Source organism: Calidris pugnax, unplaced genomic scaffold (assembly GCF_001431845.1).
Source record: "Calidris pugnax isolate Ruff unplaced genomic scaffold, ASM143184v1 scaffold349, whole genome shotgun sequence".
NCBI classification, from domain to species: Eukaryota; Metazoa; Chordata; class Aves; order Charadriiformes; family Scolopacidae; genus Calidris; species Calidris pugnax.
Window position 1 is genome coordinate 1889409 of NW_015091088.1, and position 17914 is coordinate 1907322.

Here is a 17914-nt window from a genome sequence, read left to right on the forward strand (position 1 = left end):
GAGTTTGCAAATTCTGTCCACGGAGCAAGAATGAGAGACATTTCACTTCTCTGTCAGGAGTACTATTAACAGGGTTTGATATTTGAGATATGAGATGTGTGTGAATACCCCTCCATTTCTGCCCTGTCATGTCTTACTGTTTAACACAATGTTAGAGAGCTCCCTTGTGGGGTCTCATGAGTGCGTGGATGGATGATGTTAATCCAATCAAGGCAAATTCTAAGGCAAAATCTTCTAATGCCTGCAGAGTTTGCCCATCCAGCAAACTGTCTTGTTGTGAAGTATTAGCAAGGCCGTGGTTGGCACCCACAGCGATCTTTAATCCAGGGTGTAGCTGCTTTCAGCACTAGAGGCTTCAGAGATGTATACGATGAGGAGGGAGGAACCATACTTGGCTAATTTGACAGAGGAATTGGCTCCCTGGCAGTCTAGTGACCGAATGTCATTAAAAACATTCCTGTCTCCAGCACAAGGCTTGTGAATCTGTCCTGGCTGTCTGTAATTAGAGATGTTGAGTAGATATATTGGTTTTGGAGTGAGATTGTTGGTACTTTTCTTGCTTCTGGTCCTCCTGTTTTATGGTGGCATGTTCTTTGGGACATGTGGAGGCGTTCAGTATCAGAGCAGGAAGCGGAGTGAGCAGGTTGAAGATCAAAGGAGAGCGCTGCCCTGCTGCTTGTGTGCTCTTTAAAGAAAACATGTTGGTTTTCAGCACATCGTTAATGAAGCTCAAGGTAGACTGATCTCCTGTTACTGATATAGTGAGAAGACAGAGACCCCTTGCATGGGAAAGGGAAAATGGGAAAATAACCATAAATTTAGCAAACACACACTGTACCAGGGCAGCGAGAAGACAGGGCAGAACTCAATTGGGAAAATTAGCACGTGTTCCCAGAGTGAGCACAGTGGGTTACAGTAAACTGATAGATTGCAGCGAGCTCCAGCACCGATGTAATGTGCTCGCGCCTTCATTTTGCTCAGCCCTGTTTCCCATCAAACTGATAGATTGCAGCGAGCTCCAGCACCGATGTAATGTGCTCGCGCCTTCATTTTGCTCAGCCCTGTTGGCCTTCCCAGCCCTGAGCTACAGGCCAAGCTTTCAATCAAAAGGGATCCTTATCTTTTTCCTTCATTTCCAAAACCGTGTGAATGGCTGACAGGGCTCTGAAGTCACTGGGGTCTGCAAACTGCTCTGTGGTTTTGAAACTCAGGCCATGAATTTAGGCACCTGCTTTTAAAAAATCTTTATCTATAAATTTAGCAGTGCTTCAGCTTTTCCATCTATATGACAGGTTAAATAATTCCTGCTTTTTTCAGGATCTGAAACAGGGAGAGTGGGCCAAAATTACAGGAAAATCTTACTTAATTTAATGTGGATGGGTACATGATGGACCTAACCAAGCCATTATATTTCAGAATATAATAAGGAACTAAATCCTTTTCTGAAATGTTTTCTAGTACCCTCTACGAGAAAATTAACGATTTCATTTAATAGGGTGGCACAAAAGAAACACAGAAAGGTTATCATGCATGATTCAGTAAGGCAACCTTTTCTCGTCAGGATTACCTTGTCTGCCTTTCTCTGGGTTTTTTTTTCTCTGTGGTTTCTCTGTCATTTCTTTGGGAGATGCCTTATTCATCAGACCTCTCCCTGCCTTTTTCATCTCATTCTCTTCCCCTCCGGGAAAGGTGAAAAGCAGCAGCAGAGAAGGAGGAGAGGGACCTGTGTGACAACAGCTTTTCCCCAGTTTTCAGCCCTGCAGTATTGCTTCGTATAGGGAAGCAAAGGACTTTCCCAGGACTGGTTCTCATTGCTAGAGGAGAAAAGGCAGTATCTGAAGAGGCAGTATCTGAGCCAAGAAAGACCAGGCTATTACCCAACCGTGGCCTTAGTTCCCAACGTTAAGGGCTGGGTTGAGAGCACCTGTAGGTGTGGTTGTGAAACTGGCAGTAAAATTTGTTTCCAATCTCTCTTAATGACTATTAGACATCACAGAGGGTAACTGATCAAAACCAGAGAAGATGTGAGAACTGCTGGTATTTCTTCTTTTTATTATCATTTTCCAAGGAGCCGTGACTCCACTGTGAAACTGGAATAGGAGCTTTTATAGTTATTTATAAGAACACTTCAGGCTCAGTATGGGGCTGGGATAAATCATCACTCCTTTGTGCAAGCCCGTGAGGCAGCACTGGTCTGTTTGAACATGGACAGCTCAGGATCGCTAAAACACGGGGGCCTGCCACTGGTTTCATAGCAGGTGGCAGTGCTTTTCTAAGGAAGAAACTTAGTGCTTTTCTAACGAAGAAGTTAACTTCTTCCTCTTGCATTCCTTCTGCTTTTCCTTCCCTGTTTCAGTCACCTTGCTCTCCTATACTCTCGTCTCATCAGCTCGGTGTTGGTTTCATAGCGGGTGGCAGTGCTTTTCTAAGGGGTAACAAAGAAGTTAACTTCTTCCTCTTGCATTCCTTCTGGTTTCATAGCAGGTGGCAGTGCTTTTCTAAGGAAGAAACTTAGTGCTTTTCTAACGAAGAAGTTAACTTCTTCCTCTTGCATTCCTTCTGCTTTTCCTTCCCTGTTTCAGTCACCTTGCTCTCCTATACTCTCGTCTCATCAGCTCGGTGCCTGCAGCAATGGCAATTACTGCAATGTGAGCGTACAACAAGCCATGGCTGTCTGACTGCTGGCGAGTAGAGCTCTGTCATTATTACTGCCTGCTTGTTAAAAGGGTGAGCAAGGCTGGGTCCTTCTTCCTTCCTGCCCCTGGCCTGCCTTCCCATGTGCTGCCTCACCTTCCCCATCACAACCTGCAGCACTGATGGTGAAGGTACTTCACCCTCCTCGCTGAGAACAGGGTGAAGAGCTCACGATGCAGTCAAACCTGCACGCACTTAAGAAGATCCTGGCCTTCTGGACCGCATCGCGACGGTGCGTACCCCAAACCCTATGGGTTTGACGAGTTTGTTTAATTTTTACAGTTGATTTGGCATTTTACACCCTCCTTGGGCACACTAGATCTTTTGTGAAGCATTCCCTGGCAGGCCTTTTGCTGTGGCTTCCTCATCTATCATGGAAACTTTTGCTCCCTTTGGTGACAGTTGAAGGCAATTCAGTGCTATTTGTTTTGTCTGTCTCACTTTGTGAAGGATTGGACACTCAAGAGAGGGGGTGAGCTGGGATGCTGAATTTTGCTGTCCCCTCTCATTCTGTTTTGTGTTGGTTTCTTCTTCTTTTAAGCGTGAACCTTATGCTGATACAACCAACTGTGCATAGGAAATGGCATTTTCTGGGAAGCAGCTCCAGCCTAGCCCAGGCCCACTAGCAGCAACCTGTGAATGGTGCTGTCAATGGGCTGGTTTGCTTTCTTCATTTGTCTCCTGCTCAGTACCTGCAAAGGCTCTATACACTCTGCATATTGTGAGAATGTACATTTCTGTTGTTGAATGTTTTGTTATAGATGACGATGAGTTGATCAGAATAGCTTCCTATCACACTGAGCGCTTGGTCGCGGGTGGTCATTGTGTCATTCCGACAAGTCCTGTGTTCACTTGGTTTGCGTGTTACTCTGCATGTTACTCATTACTCTGAGGTATTTTGTAGGGTGCACTCTCTCTTCTTGAGGGCGGATTGAGGGCACGGGCTCGTTTTCCGTGGCTGCTGATCAGCTATTAAATGGGTCACCCTTTCAGTGCTCTGTTGTCACATAGTCTTGAATTACTATGTGATTCCTGAAGACATCACTGTTCAAGCGATTACTTTACTTGAGGCCCAAGTGTTTGGGAATTGAAATATAATCGACTTGAATTTTCAGAAATGCTTAGGATCTATGATAATCCCAAGGAAACCAACGAGTTGCAACTTAGACATACTTAAATCTAGGCTTTTCTATTTAGATGTCTAAGATTTCATGTGTTTTACTCAACTCTAGATGAACTCATTCTCTACGATTTAGTGATTCAAGTGTTTCTTTTTTGTTATTTACTTTAAGTGTTATGTGTGAATTCCTCTGCTTGGCTTCTTCCAATGTAAATAAACCACAATTTCTTTTAGTGATGAAAGTTAACAAGAGTTTAATTGTATGACAGCACAGGGTGACTGACATCATGGTATCACGCCATTAGTGTTGTGATGCTGAGTGGCCTGGGTGGCTGTAGCAGAGGGCTTTTCCCTCTGTCAAAGCTGTCAGACCAGGCTGAATAACAGAGATGAGAAATGGCAGGGAAGGTTCTGAAAGTGCCATTGCAAAACATCTGAAAAAAATCCATTAGCACAAAGTGGTAAGACCTGTTAATTGCTCCTTAAAAGACTGATGCTAAAGGAAACAGTTTCCTTCCACTGAACTGAGCCTTGGCCTTTTTTTTTTTTGCAAGCTGTTAGCCACATCCTTATTATTTTTTCCTTTGGCAGTTTTGAGCTCACGCCTCCCACCTGTGGATGAAACAGCCTGGGAAGGATACTTGCTCAGTGGCAAACACGTAATGCAGAATACCTGCACGATGCTTGGAGCATGGGGGCAGCTCTTCCATGGGGTGTCTGGGAAGGACAGAAGGAAATTCTTTCCAGCCATGCCTTGTTGTACCACCTAGACAGCATTGGTTTGAAGAAAGCCTCCAAGACAGGCTTCACTAAGGAATGCTGGCCTAATTAGGAGCAGAAATAAACCATTATACGCACGTGTTGCAAGTGACATTTGGCACCTGCCAAATTCTCTACCTCTCAGTTTGGAGAAGTAACTGAACAAATTCCATTCTCTGTAGTTTCAGCAATAATGTGTAACCACACAATTTATACATGATATTGCATTTATAAGCACACAGGAAAGTTTTTTAGACCTGTTGACTTGCACATAGTGACTTGATTCATACAAGGGAAGCAAAACTTTATCAAACTGTAGAAGGAAGGTAGGGACTTAAAATTTTAGTCTGGAGGTTTTGAAAGTTAAAAAAATAAAGGTTAATTTAAGTGTGCCTTTACACGTATGGTAAGTGTATTTCTCATTTCAAGAAGTAATTGGTAAGATGTCTCTCAGAGGAATAATGACAGGGTAGAGTAGAGTCATTGTTCTGTGAAATAGCTCCATGTCCTTAGAGTGGGCATAAACAGTAACTACCAGCAGTGCATGACACAGACTTTACCACAGGCTTGTTCCTGTTTATTACAAATAGGAAACCCACAGGATTCCTGCTCTTGGGAGAGACTTAAATGAGCTCAGCCTATTCTGAGACAGAGCAGGAGGACTTTCCTAAAGGATCTCATAGGAGAACAAGTGAATTAATTTCATCAGCATCTTGAAAATGTCTCAGACCGAGTTCATTGCTGTAGAGCAGACCAGATATGTTTCTGAGGTTCTGTGCAGTTGGCCAGTGGTAACTGGGCTGTCTATCTCTTATAAAAATGTATGTGGCCTGCAAACCTGGTGATGATAATTTGCAGATCTGGATCTACCTTTGCTATCTTAGGGGTTTTCACTTCAGTAGTTTGTAGCTGCGCTGTGCTCCCATTGATGAATTATTTGCAGTTGAGGTTCCCTTTTTGGTTTTATTGGTTTGCATAGTGGTCATTTGTGAAACAGCATGTGAAAGAAATTTAATTAGTCTTCTTACCAAGACTTTGGGGGATCCCAAGTGTATTTTGGCATCCAGACCTAAATTCGGACAAGCCTCAGGCACTTGTCTTCCCATATCGATTAAATAATATTCTTCCTTTCAGGAAACAAATTCTGGTTGACTTGAGCCCTTGCCACAGAGATAGGGTCCATGGGGCAACTGAGATCTCCCACATTTTGACAGAATAAGATCTGGATCAGAAGCTTCACGCTCCTGATATCTTTTGAAGCCTTTTTCTTTGTTTTCTCTCACACTGTTCAAAACCTTTGTCTCTATTTTTGGGTGACTTGATGATGACCCCATGGGCCTGGTGCTCAGAGTCCTGGGATCCTGCCAAAAGCTACAGAAGGGGTGGGGACCTCATCATCATGAGCTTATATCGGAGTTGTGCAAGCTGTATTTAATTGCAAATTACTAGGTGATAAGCGTCAGTGCTCCTTTCTTGCTCTTAAGTTAGATCACGCACCTCTTAGAGTGTTTGATGGAGAGGGTGGAAGAGGTGGCACCAGCAAAAACATGCTTGTAAAGGAGAACAGCTCTCAGGCAGAGCAAAGAGGGCATGTTACATGTGGAACATGACACGGTATGTATAATAAATATGAAACTGAGCCCACAGAGGTTGTGATGCAGTTGTGAAAATGACAACGTTAGCTAGGTTAATGTTTCAGAAGTTTTCATCAGCAGGACACAGGCTGTGGACTCACAGGGGGTTTATAAGAGGCAGCTTTGCTTGTGGCAGCTCACTCTGTGACTGCCCCAAACAAGCAGCTGCAACAAACCAGTTGGAAGCCAGGTACTGTGTTTGATGGGACTGTTTGCAGACTTGTATCTTTCCTCGCCTTGAAGATGTTATAAGGGTAAATCCGTAAGTGTGGGACATATTTTCTGGGCTCTGGTGCCTCTGCCTTTCCTACTGTTTTCCCTGAGCTTTGTCAATAAGTCAGTGCAAATTATCCCTCATCTAAGCAGCAAGAATCAACTGAAAGCTGTTTGTCACTAAATGTTAGGCTACTGATTTGCACATAAGAATGCAAGAAAAAACTCCATTAGTTCCTTAAACTTTTAAAAGCCATTAAAGTCGAAGTGACCACTGACCTAGAAATACGGCAGCTGCATCTCTGGCAATCACCAAAATAGCCTCTTGGTGACCTAGTTTCTCCTAGCAGTGAGCATCACGCTGCACAAGCGCGAATCCTTCCTAGTAAACTAATCAACAAATGCTTTTGCCAACAAATGGTGAGGTTTTGGAGAGGCTGCAAATGAAGTGATAAAACAGGAGGAACCATGAGACTTACAACTGCTTGGAAAAATCTGGCTTTACGTAAGTCTCAAAGGCAAGAATCATTCAGTCGTGAGTGAAATTTTTCAAAGTGTCTGAACAGCTGCTTCAGATTCAAATGACCAAGCCCCAGTTTTCAGACACAGCCCAAATTACACAGGACCCGTTAAAATTGTCAACAGCCAAGTTGCTGGATGATTTGGGAAACGTGACCTTGTATCTGTTGTTTAATCCCAGAGATGCTGTGCAGTTTGCTCTTCCAAACACAGAAATATTACAAGGGAGTGTGTGCTGTAGGCTTTCAAGATGCAAAATCCAAATAAAAAGCTACCCTGATTTTCAGCCCTTGGGGCAATTTCTCATTGTTTCCTCCCACTTTGGCTGCAGTTTGCAAAAGTGATGGAGTGCAGAGCAGGGCAGAAGTTGATAGCCTGCCTGCTACGCAAGCCCCATCTGTCTGTACACGGATGTCTCTGATTTCCATTCTGCATCTTTGTTAGCCTTGGTAATAGCCTTCCTTTTTTACACATAGCTATTAGCTTGACCTTATCTCTGTAGTTAATAATATGATACCTTAGACGTGCATTTACAAAGCCCCTGAAGAAGCTGTCCAACCTAACTGACACACATCAGGTCAGAGAGTATTAAATGTGAGCCCTTGGGAACTCTGTCCTTAAGCTTATTTTGTTTTAATTATCTTTTTTGCTTTCCCATTTTGGTTTATATAGAGCAACAGTGACATCCATTGGCCTATTAAGCTAATCAAAAGAACTGTACACACGACATGTATTTACTTCAGGTAGAGGGATGTACTGGAGGCCTCCAGTGCAACAGTTTCTCATTTAAATAGCAGCTACTTGCTGTCCAGAACAAGAGCGTCTCTCCTCCTGTAGCAACCTGTTTGCATCCTAGTTTGAGAGACTGACTCTTCATTCCTATGAGGATGCTTAACACATACTTTTAAAGAAGTAGCTTAAAGCTAGAATTCCCTTTTCTGGAGAGACACCAAGACACATAGAGACAAAGCTGCAGTTACCCTGGAAGCAGAACTGTGGCAGCTCAGGGCTGGTGTGGTGACCTTTCTGTGTGTGACTTGCACATGAGAGATTGTAAAATGCTGAATTCTTTGAATAATTTTGAGCACTGAGGAACCAACCCAGGTAGGAAAAAGCTGAAGCAATTTTGCTTCGGCTTATTTGCTGCTCGATAATATAAATTTTGATTCCCCAAATAAAAATCTGTTTCATTTTAAAAGCTGCATCCTTTCTTGAAGACAAGAGGGTTTAGAAGAGAGAACTGGGAGAGACTGGAACACGTGGTGGAGAAACTGACAGCCCAAGCGTTGTAAAAAAAAAAACAGTGAATGAAAGACTCAAAGTCTGAAATAGAGGATTCAGTGACAAAACAAAACAAAACAAAAAAACAAATCAAACCCAAACCAAAACAAATTATTCATCGGAGAGGGAGATCTGGAGGATTTTGATTTCATTCCAAAAAACACTGAAAACAGTTCAATTTATTTTTAACCTTGTAAGTAAATCAGTAGACGTTTCCTGCAGACATTCCATTGAACAGAACCAGTGTCTGTTGTAAATTTTTGACCAGCTATAGTTACAATCCCATTTCAAGGTCAAACAACCTGTCTCCGAAAGGGAGTCTGTTGCAGAAGGAGGACTGAACTCATAAGCCTGTGGGCCCATTTTCGCCGCCCCGTAGCACAGCGCAGATATTGCAGTTTGTATCTGCAGTGGGGTGCAGCCTCTCTCTCCCATGTGACTGGGACAACTGGAACTTTGTCCAGCAGGGTTTTTCCCTTCCAGCATCACCAGACACAGATGAAAAAAAGAAGTTATGCTGATTCATGCCATCTGATTTGGAGTGTAGTTCCTAGCTCTTAATTAGAAAGGAAATTGTTAGTGCCATGGAACCTTCTTTAGGGCGACCATAACTGAGGTGGAGGTACTCAGCGTAAGGTCTTTCCTTTGTTTCAGCAGCTTTGGATCAGGCATCATGTCCACAGCAGCTGAGAATGGGATCTTCCCTTTACTTAGATGATAATTTCCAGTGCAAGAGCCCAGAAAACATTTCCAGGTGATGCTCAGTGTATTGGGGAATTTCAGACTGCACTTTGTGGATCTGTGTACAGTGAGCAGGAGGGAAACTCATGAAGCTTTGCCTCCTGTCCCTCAAAACTGCCACGTGCTGGAAATGCTTTCATCCAGCTTATGTAATTTTAGCCCTTGTAGTATCTTTCCTTCACCTGCATGTCTCTTGCATTGCTACTTTGTATGGTCTCATAGCTTGCAAATCTTTCTGCTGGATATTTTAGGTACTGCCATCTTACACGGCTCAATCCAGACAACATGTTCCCTTTTGATACCCTATCTTCTCCCTGCCTGACTTTGGGGACTTCTCTGGGGAGATTCACTGATGCCTCCCTTGCTTTCCCATCTCCCTCTGAAGTGTTTTCGTGCCTCTCCATGGATGTATGTCTGTAGCTGATGCCAGTGCACTATTGCTATGCTTTCATGGACCGAAAGGAGAGGGCATTATTTCTTTTTTCAGCTCTCTACTCATTCTCTGGCTGATTTCTCTCTCGCACACACAGCTGCTTTGCAGGTCAGTTACATACAGCATTTGGATTTGCAGGGGCTGATCTTCCCGAGCCATTACCAAAGGCTGGAATTTCCCTGGGTGTTGACTTTTTGATGCTTGTTGAGTTCCTTCTCTCATTCCTGCAGTGTGTGGTTTCACAGGGAGTGGCTGGCGGCTCAAGTTTCTTTGACTCTACTTTGTATATATTTTCCATGATCAGGGACCAAGACCGAGCACCGGATAAAATCCTGCCGTTTGCGGATAACAACGGATAACATTGTTGTGCTAACAGACGTTAGCATGAGAGATATGAAAACAGTCCCATTCATGCCCTTCTGTGGCGGTGCTGGGTCTTACAACTGCTTTGAAATTTGAGGTGAGTTATTGCTTGATTGCATGAAGCAACCGGCGTTGCCACAGCTTTCCGCAGGCTGCAGGTGCACTGGACTTATCTGTGCTGGCTCAGCCTGCCAACGGCGGGAGGATAAGGACAGCATTCCTGTCACTGCTGCAAAGCTCCCGGCATCCCAGGGGAAACTATAGACTGCTTAGGGGTATCTCGTCTACAGACTTTAAAAGCTGGAAGGGAAAATACCATATTTGCACTTCAGAGCTGGCTTAGCCCCATTCTTAACCATAAAGTAGGGATGATTTAGCAAAAAAAAAAAAAAAAAAAACAAACCCCAAATGCCTTTTGGTAATGAATAATCCAAAAGATGGTCTTCTTTCCTGAGAAAATATTGACATTTCATTGAAAAACAGAATACCCCAAAAGTGCAATTGCAGATACAGAACCATACGTGGCAAAGACTGCACCAACCAGTTGTTACACCTGTGAGACCTGCATTCAGTCAGCCTTTCCGGTGAAGACAAACAAGGTTATCATTCTCAAGTGTGCTTGTAGCCTGCAATGAAAGGACGGCTTTCTTTCCCATTGCTAAGAGGAACCAGGGTTGATGCTCTCCTATCACATAGGGACCTTGTTCTTTCTGTTTTGTCCCTAATTAATAACATCCTGCGCTGATTACTGGTGTCACACAGTAGCATGCATTACTGCCCAGTCAGGTACTTGATTTTGCTTGTGCTGCTACACCAAACTGGAAAAATGCAGTATATTTGAGGCAGCTTTAATTTAGAAAGTTATCAATTACATGAGATTCTGCTAGGAGCTACTTTAAGACCTGCAGAGGTGCCTCAGGTGGCATGATGTGGCCCATTTCTCTGTTTTGCCTGGGATGCTCCCATGGTTATGGTAGGGATGAGTCCCCGCCGCGGGCTTTCATGGCTCTGTTGTAGTGAAGGGAAGGTAAACATTTTCTCTTTTGCTGAGCTCCCAGTGATTCTGCGCTCTCATCCGCAGGAGTTGTTTGCATGTTTTCAGCAAATATTGCTTTATTACTGTCTTGGTGAAAGGAGGAAGGCAAAATTTAAAAAAAGAGAGAGAGAGAACGTGTTGTGAACCTGCTGTTCTCAGATCTCTCCGATAAGAACAGTTCCAAGTGCGTGAGAAGTTTCCTACTCCAAGATTTATTTACTTCTGAAAGAAAAGCCACCTTCATCTCATTATTTTATTTTCAATACAGGTTTTAATTTGGTGAGAAAATATCTTCCCCATAAAGAACCTATTCTGCCTCATTAACTCCTATAAAAAGCATCCCCCCTAAGCTTGAAATGTTAAAAGAAGCATAAATTAAGGCTAAGTTTGTTGTTTGCCGCTTTAATCAACAAACAACCTTAAAAGGGACCCACAAAAGGTTCTGTAAACTAAATTTATTAGTGAGCAGGAAAACAGGCCTTCAGCTGCAGTTTCCTCCCCTTCCCAGCCCCCTGAATTTGGAGGGGGGTGGGTTTTCGGAGTGCCTGGTTTTGTTTACAGTGTCTCACTCTCTTAGGCAGGTTGCTGTGGTCCCATGGATCTCTGTCAGACTTTTGTGATGCAGCTGAACTGAAGTGACTTGGGACAGAGTCTGTTAATTAGGTCTTCAAAGACTCCCCCTTTTTTCTTTGCTGTACGAATGTCCTTTTTTCCTCTTCTTTTCCCTAAATCTGCTTGTCAGTATCTCAGAAAGAAGGAGGAGGTTTTTCACAGCAAGAGAAAGCTGCCATTCCATCTGCCTTCTTTTCGCCTCTCCAGGATGCTAGAGGAAAAGTAGATGCACATCTATTTTCTGCCCTTTTCCTCTCCTTAATATGTCTAAGAATGCTTATTCTATTTCTTCTTTATGCTATCATCATTATCATCATTTATATCATAGGGATGTCTCCACTCACAGAGCGGTGCTCACAGTAACTGCAATACCAAGAGCTGGAGAAAAGCTTAAGGACATAATCTAGGAAGTTTCAGTGCAGAGGACAGGCTAGTTGGATAAAAACATTAAGAATTAACTTTCCTGAGCCAGCACATGACAATATGTTATTTCTTTCCGAATTCCCCTTTTCATAACAGTGAGCTTCCTTACAAACCTCATGCAATCAATTTCATTTCAATCTTAAACTGATTCTTCACTGGTTTTATTTGGGAGAAGTCTCCATGAGAAAATTTAATAATGGATTTTGTTTATTGCTGCAGGGTTTGGACTTTCTCGCTTCTTAATTTTTTTCACAGCTATCTTAAATTCAGTCTGAGATATGCAGTGTAAGAGAGATCTAAGAAAAATCACTTTTGTTCACTGGAAAAAATGGCCTTGACCCATTAGAGAGTGGTTTCTGATATTTATCTGAACACCTCCTCACCTTTCAGGAGTTAATTTGAATTGGAGGTGAGCCAAAACGGGGAGTTTCTCTAAATTTTCCCGAGCTTTATGGGCTTGGATTCAAATGGTCCTGGCTCTGAACAACTTGTGGTTCAGGTTTGCAAAATCGAAATGCGACTGGGCACGTTTTGCAAAACCTGAACCTCCCCTGGAGTTTTGATAGCCCCGGCCCCAGCCCCTCCTGCCTCTCGCTCTTCATGGTCTGTGGGTAGGTCAGCGTTGCAAACAGCTCCTCAAAGGAAACCATCCTTCTTCAGTGCAGCCCATGTCTTATTTCAAAATCTAATTTCCTTTGTCCATCCCACGCCTTCCCTTCCTCCACCAGCAAATGTGACACAGGTCTCGCATTTCACATCAGCTGGCTGAGCAAATGCACAAACCAGTCCAAATTTACTGTCGCCTGGCATCTGCATTGGCCAGCAAGCTCGTGACATAAATTACAGGCACAAGACAGTTTCCTTTTGGCGCATTCGATGCTGCCCTTTCATCTTTCAAATAAGATCTTTTTTCCATTTCTGTGAACTAGCTACAGCCTAGCTCTGTGTCCAGCAGCTGGTGCTGCGAGGAAGAAGAGGATGGGGAGGCAGGGGAGCGTGGGATGAGGGGGACAGCTGGGATCTGGGGGTGTGTGCTGTTCCAATGCCATGCCGCCCTTCCAGTGCCATCACCAGGGCGTGCGGGCATGTGGCTCTGCCCTGTCTCTCAGGAGACATCACAGCTTTATTTAAGCAGGAAGAAGGAAGTTTTCTCAGTTATCGAGTGCCCTGGGAGCACACTGTTCTTTGAGCAAGGCTGTACCTGGCATCCAGGCGCCAGAGAGCCTGGAGCCAGGGAGGTGGAGAACAGGAGCACTGGCCCCCGCTGGCTCCAGCACTCTTGAGTGTTGCTGCGATGCCCAGGTGCATCAGGGTGAAAACAGCCTCCTAAAAACATACTCGGTGTTCACATTCTCCGTGGTACCTGGGCTTTCTCCTTCTGCCAGTTAGCTTTTATCTTTTTTCAATATGCTCTTGGTCGCCTGACAAGACTCTTAATATTTATTTCCCTTTGGATTTTTTGCTATTCATTTGGGGGTTTGGAGGGTGGTTTTTTTTTTGTGGCAACTAGAAAAAAGCAGAAGAGAAAAAACTCCCAGATGAATATCTAAGTCCTTTGTTTCCTCGCAGCACAGTCATTCCTGTCATCTCTGGTGACATACATGGGGAGGGGGAGGTATGTGGAGTGTTTCATGGCATCAAATTGAAAAATGGGCTTGAGTGCTTTGCAGGTCTAGGGCAGTGAGACCCACTTACCATGTATGTGCATTGATCCTGCTAATACTCAATGGCCTCAGCTCGAGGAAACATGCTGTGTTTATTCTTCCACCTCCATTACCAAGTCCATCGGTGACATGAACTGAAGCAGGTAATAGTTTGAAAGCCTTCCTGACCCTTAGAAATGTCCTTGGTCATTGACAAGGTGTGCAGCTCATGTTGTGTACTCTACTGACCAGAATGCTAGATTTTGTTTCAAAGTGGCCACTGAGAGTGAACAAATTTATGTTACGCATAAAGCAGTGGGCTGCTTTAACGTGACCCTCAAATCATCATGACCATGGATCTCCCCTTACCATCCAGAGCTCTAGTTGTGATGGCTCCTGCAAACGGTTCTCAACAATTATTTGCAGAGTGGTGCAAACATAGCCCTAGGGCGTCTTCATCTACTCCCAAAGGCAAACATAGCAGATGCATGTCAGGGTGGTATGTACACAAGTTTTTCTTAGGCTGTCTCCCCCTGCTCCAGATCCAGCTGGCAGGCTCCAGGGCTGATGACAGCAGTATAGACACTACCTGTTTGCTGTGACGTGGAAGCTGAAATGAAATTGCCTGCCTGCTTCCAACCTGACTCCCACCATTGCCAGGTGGGAAGGGGCAATGTGATGGGCAAGGTCTTTGCCACACCAGTTGAACACGTATTCATATCCATCTCTGCCATATTTCACTCAGCTTTTAATGCATCTTGCTACAGTTGGCAGAAACACATCAGGAAGCCATCTGGGCACTGGAGAGTCCAGCTCTAGTTTATTCTTTTAAGTCAAAGGACGTGTGTTTTCAAAGGTAGTGATAACCCCAACAGGACTGAAGAAAATTCACTGTATTGATGGTTGTAGTCTGTTGAGGGAGCTGGTATGACCTGTGCTCTTGTGCTTAAATAGCCATCAGAAGCAAACACCAAGCAAGAAACCAAAATCCCACAAAAAATGTTAAAAACAACCCTCTGAGTCCTCCCCCTCCTTGCAGGATGTATCATTTGATACTGGTGTCACAAGAGTCACCAGGTGGAGAAATCACGCTTTGTTATACCTTTGCGATACCACGCTTTGTTAGATATATTCTTTCATTTGTTTGCATGGAAGGGCTCATCTTTGCAGAATAAGCACTGAAGGGCTCGGTATTTAGCCTGGTCCCTGCTGGAAGAAGTTATGGAGGTGGTTCAGTGGGAGCTGAGCTGTGCCGGAGAGGTGGCTCTGCTCTCCATGCTGCCCTGCCACGCAGCAGCTGCTTACACACGTACGGGGCAGCACACCATCCAGGGCTGCTCCAACCGAATGGTGAAAAATCACTTTTCTGTTGAAGCAGGATCAGGAGAGAATTACACAAGGCCAAAGTGCAATTTTCCAAGCCGGCACGTGGCAGAAGGACCAGGTATCTCCTGGCAAGACATGAGCATGGCTTTAGATGTCGGCAGAATGGGTTTCACTGTGTAATGTGTGGGTTTCAATGTGTAAGGCCGGTAAGGCATCCTAGCTAAGGACACTGCCACCACCACTCAGCAGGGCACTGCTCCAGCGATGATGCAGGGTGTCAGCACATTCCCCTACAGCCTGGCTGGATCCTGCAGGAGAATGTTCTGTATATTTTAGAAAGATAGTGCCGTCTAACCCAAAATAGAAGTGGTGTTGCTGATGCAGGAGAGACACAAGGTGAGCTGTGGAGACTGAGCGCCTCCTACACGTGGTTGTCCATCACTCAGAGCTTCCTGCAGCACCTCAGCTCCCCAGCCTGGATGTTGGCCTGACCCACGCCTGCGTAGTCTAGAAGGGAAGCTGTGGTCGTCACTCTAGGGTGGTGTGGCTGGAAGTTGTGTTGAAGGTTTCCTTTTGTCAGCAGTGTGTGTTTGTTATGATCCCTCATAGCTAATTCCCGCTTGAACTAGCTGCCTGTCATCTGCTTCAGGGTGAGTACCTGTGCTATCATAAGTACATAATGCTTAAATAAATACGCCAAGGTTATGGGGAGCCTCAGGTTTATGCTATGGGTGGTAATTTTTTTGTTGTTGTTTTTATCACAGAAGGACATATGTTCACGAGCTTTTATGATTACGTCCCCAAAAAGGACTTTGTTTCATTGCCTGGTAACTTCTGGGAAACTGTTTACCACTTGGTATCTCTCAGTGTTGCTGGCCAAGATGCAAAGTACACTTAAAGTCTTTAAAATCTCAATAGAAACATCTGGAGTCATTAAACGGAGGAAATTACTGCAGGTCCATCTGACTCCTAATGGAATCATCTGAAAGAGTTGACATACGCTGCATATGCTGGTGTGGGAAAATACAGCACTCCGCAAGGCTTTCCAGCCAGAGGGAGAAGTTGTGCTCGGGAGGGGTGACAGCAAAAGCCAGGCCTTTAACTGAACGACGTTTGCAAGTGGGAGCTCTGCTGGCAGCAAGTAGCCACACTTGCTTCTGGATCAGCTGGGCCATGGGTGCGTTTGGTTCAGATCAGAAAGGGACCCTTGCCCGGAAAGCAAACCGGAGAGGAGGCGTCACCTGAGTAATCTTTCTTCCCTGTTACTACCAGGCTGTTTAATCCTCTTCCCAAAACCTGACCTTTCATGTTGTAAGATAGCAATTTAGAAATGATTTACCCACTTTGATGGTACATCCCCTTAGGCACGTGCACAGGAGGAGTATGTTGTTGTTCCCTGATGGAAATCTGACCAGGATGGTCATGCTAACTGTGTAGCATGCTCGAAGCCATCACAAACCAGGGCTGTATCCAGGTGTGTGATAGCACGCCAGATTTTCCAGCACAAGGAGAGAAAACATGGGAAATGGTACTTAGTCTGCTGGGAGAGGTGCCACTTCATGATGGGTTTCATAATAAGACTCCTAGGTAATGTTTACTGCCTTCATAACGTCACCTTAAGTCTTTCTGCCACATTGCTCACTCTGGTTTATCACAGGCTCTATGATTTATGCACCCTGTTAAACATTAAGCATTTTAGGCTGGTGATTATGAGTTAGCAGATAGAGAAAGAGATGTCAGCATGAAAAGTAGCACTGGCTGAGCATAGTTTAACCTGACAGAGATGCACCCGTGCAAAAGGCCGTTAAGCGACTTTTATTATTTTTGGGGAGTAGAATATTTTAGTTCAAATAAGACCGACAGGAACCATTTTAAGCTAAGACAGAATAAGTTACTTATAAACTGAAATAAAACTATCCGTGTAACCTTTTATGATAGCTTAACAGAGGGTGCATGAACGGCTTCAGGGAAGCCAGTGCCTCTTTGTTGTCAAGAGCACACTGAGGAGTGGGATCCTTTCCCACTCAAATTAAGGGCACATCCCTTTTCCTCCCTCTATAAAATATTAATTTCTTCCTCTATAAAATAGGGATTCTTTTGGATGGCATTCCTGGATAAAAGATCCATTATGGGCCAGGTACTCATGTTGTGAAGAGCAGCTTTTCCAGCATCTCCTTCAGTCCCTTCTTTGGGGTCTAAATGTATTTTGTTTCCTTCAGTGAGTGGGCATCACGTTCTCCCATGGACTTGCCATCTTCCTCCCGCGTGGCTCGCCCGTGTTAAAGGCCGTAGTGTCAGGAGCAGGTGCCATATTCGCATCCATGTGCAAAACCAAAGAATGAGGGTGAACGTGGAGAAACCTCTTGGAAAGAAATAGCCACCAGACAAAAACCCAGGAGTCCTAAAGAAGGATAGAGGGCAAAAATGGAGAGAAAGGTGTTAGACATTGGACAGGGCAGGAAGGTGGATGGGAAGTGGCAGGGAGGGGAATCAGAAAATGATTTCATTTCACCTGCAAAATCTGTCATCACTGGGAATGGGAAAGTGAAATCCTGCAGTCTTTAGGCAGGAAGACTTGCACGGCACAAAGTATGGCCACTTCAATTCCTAGAGATAAACCCGCTCTGCCCAGCAATAGCACTGTGCTCATTTTACACCAGCCAAGACCAGGCCATTAGACATACAAATTCCTGCTTTAAACTTTTAACTCCTTCCCCTGTGCGTAACACAAATCATTCCACAGCCTGAAAGGGGTTTCTGTAGTTATTCACGGCAAACACGAAAAATGAGAAGGGCTTATTTATCTTGTCTCTGCCGGTCATCTTCCCTCATGAGACACAGCAGTTCGTTTGCTGATGAAGTGTCCTGTGTGACACAAACCCGGTAGGTGACAGCCGGTGGGGTGGAAGCCACCCCTGCATTAACACGGCCGGAGGGACTCGCTCTCGAGGGTTGCGGTGGTGCGGGATCGGGGTGCCACCAGGGGCACAGCGCATCCCAAACGCCTCCGATTGATGGGACGGGGGGACTGTGCTTTTCCCGGGACGGCTCGGGGACAGGATGGCGCTGCTTCAGAGCGACCCCAGCTCCCCGAGGTCTCCCGGGCCGGCGGGGCGG

At 44.7% G+C, this 17914-nt stretch overlaps 1 protein-coding gene across 2 annotated transcripts in view; it reads left to right on the top strand.

Annotated features, from left to right (window-relative positions):
* SHROOM3 (shroom family member 3) overlaps positions 1 to 17914 on the top strand; it is a 94823-nt gene that overhangs the window by 23934 nt on the left and 52975 nt on the right. The window lies entirely within an intron of this gene.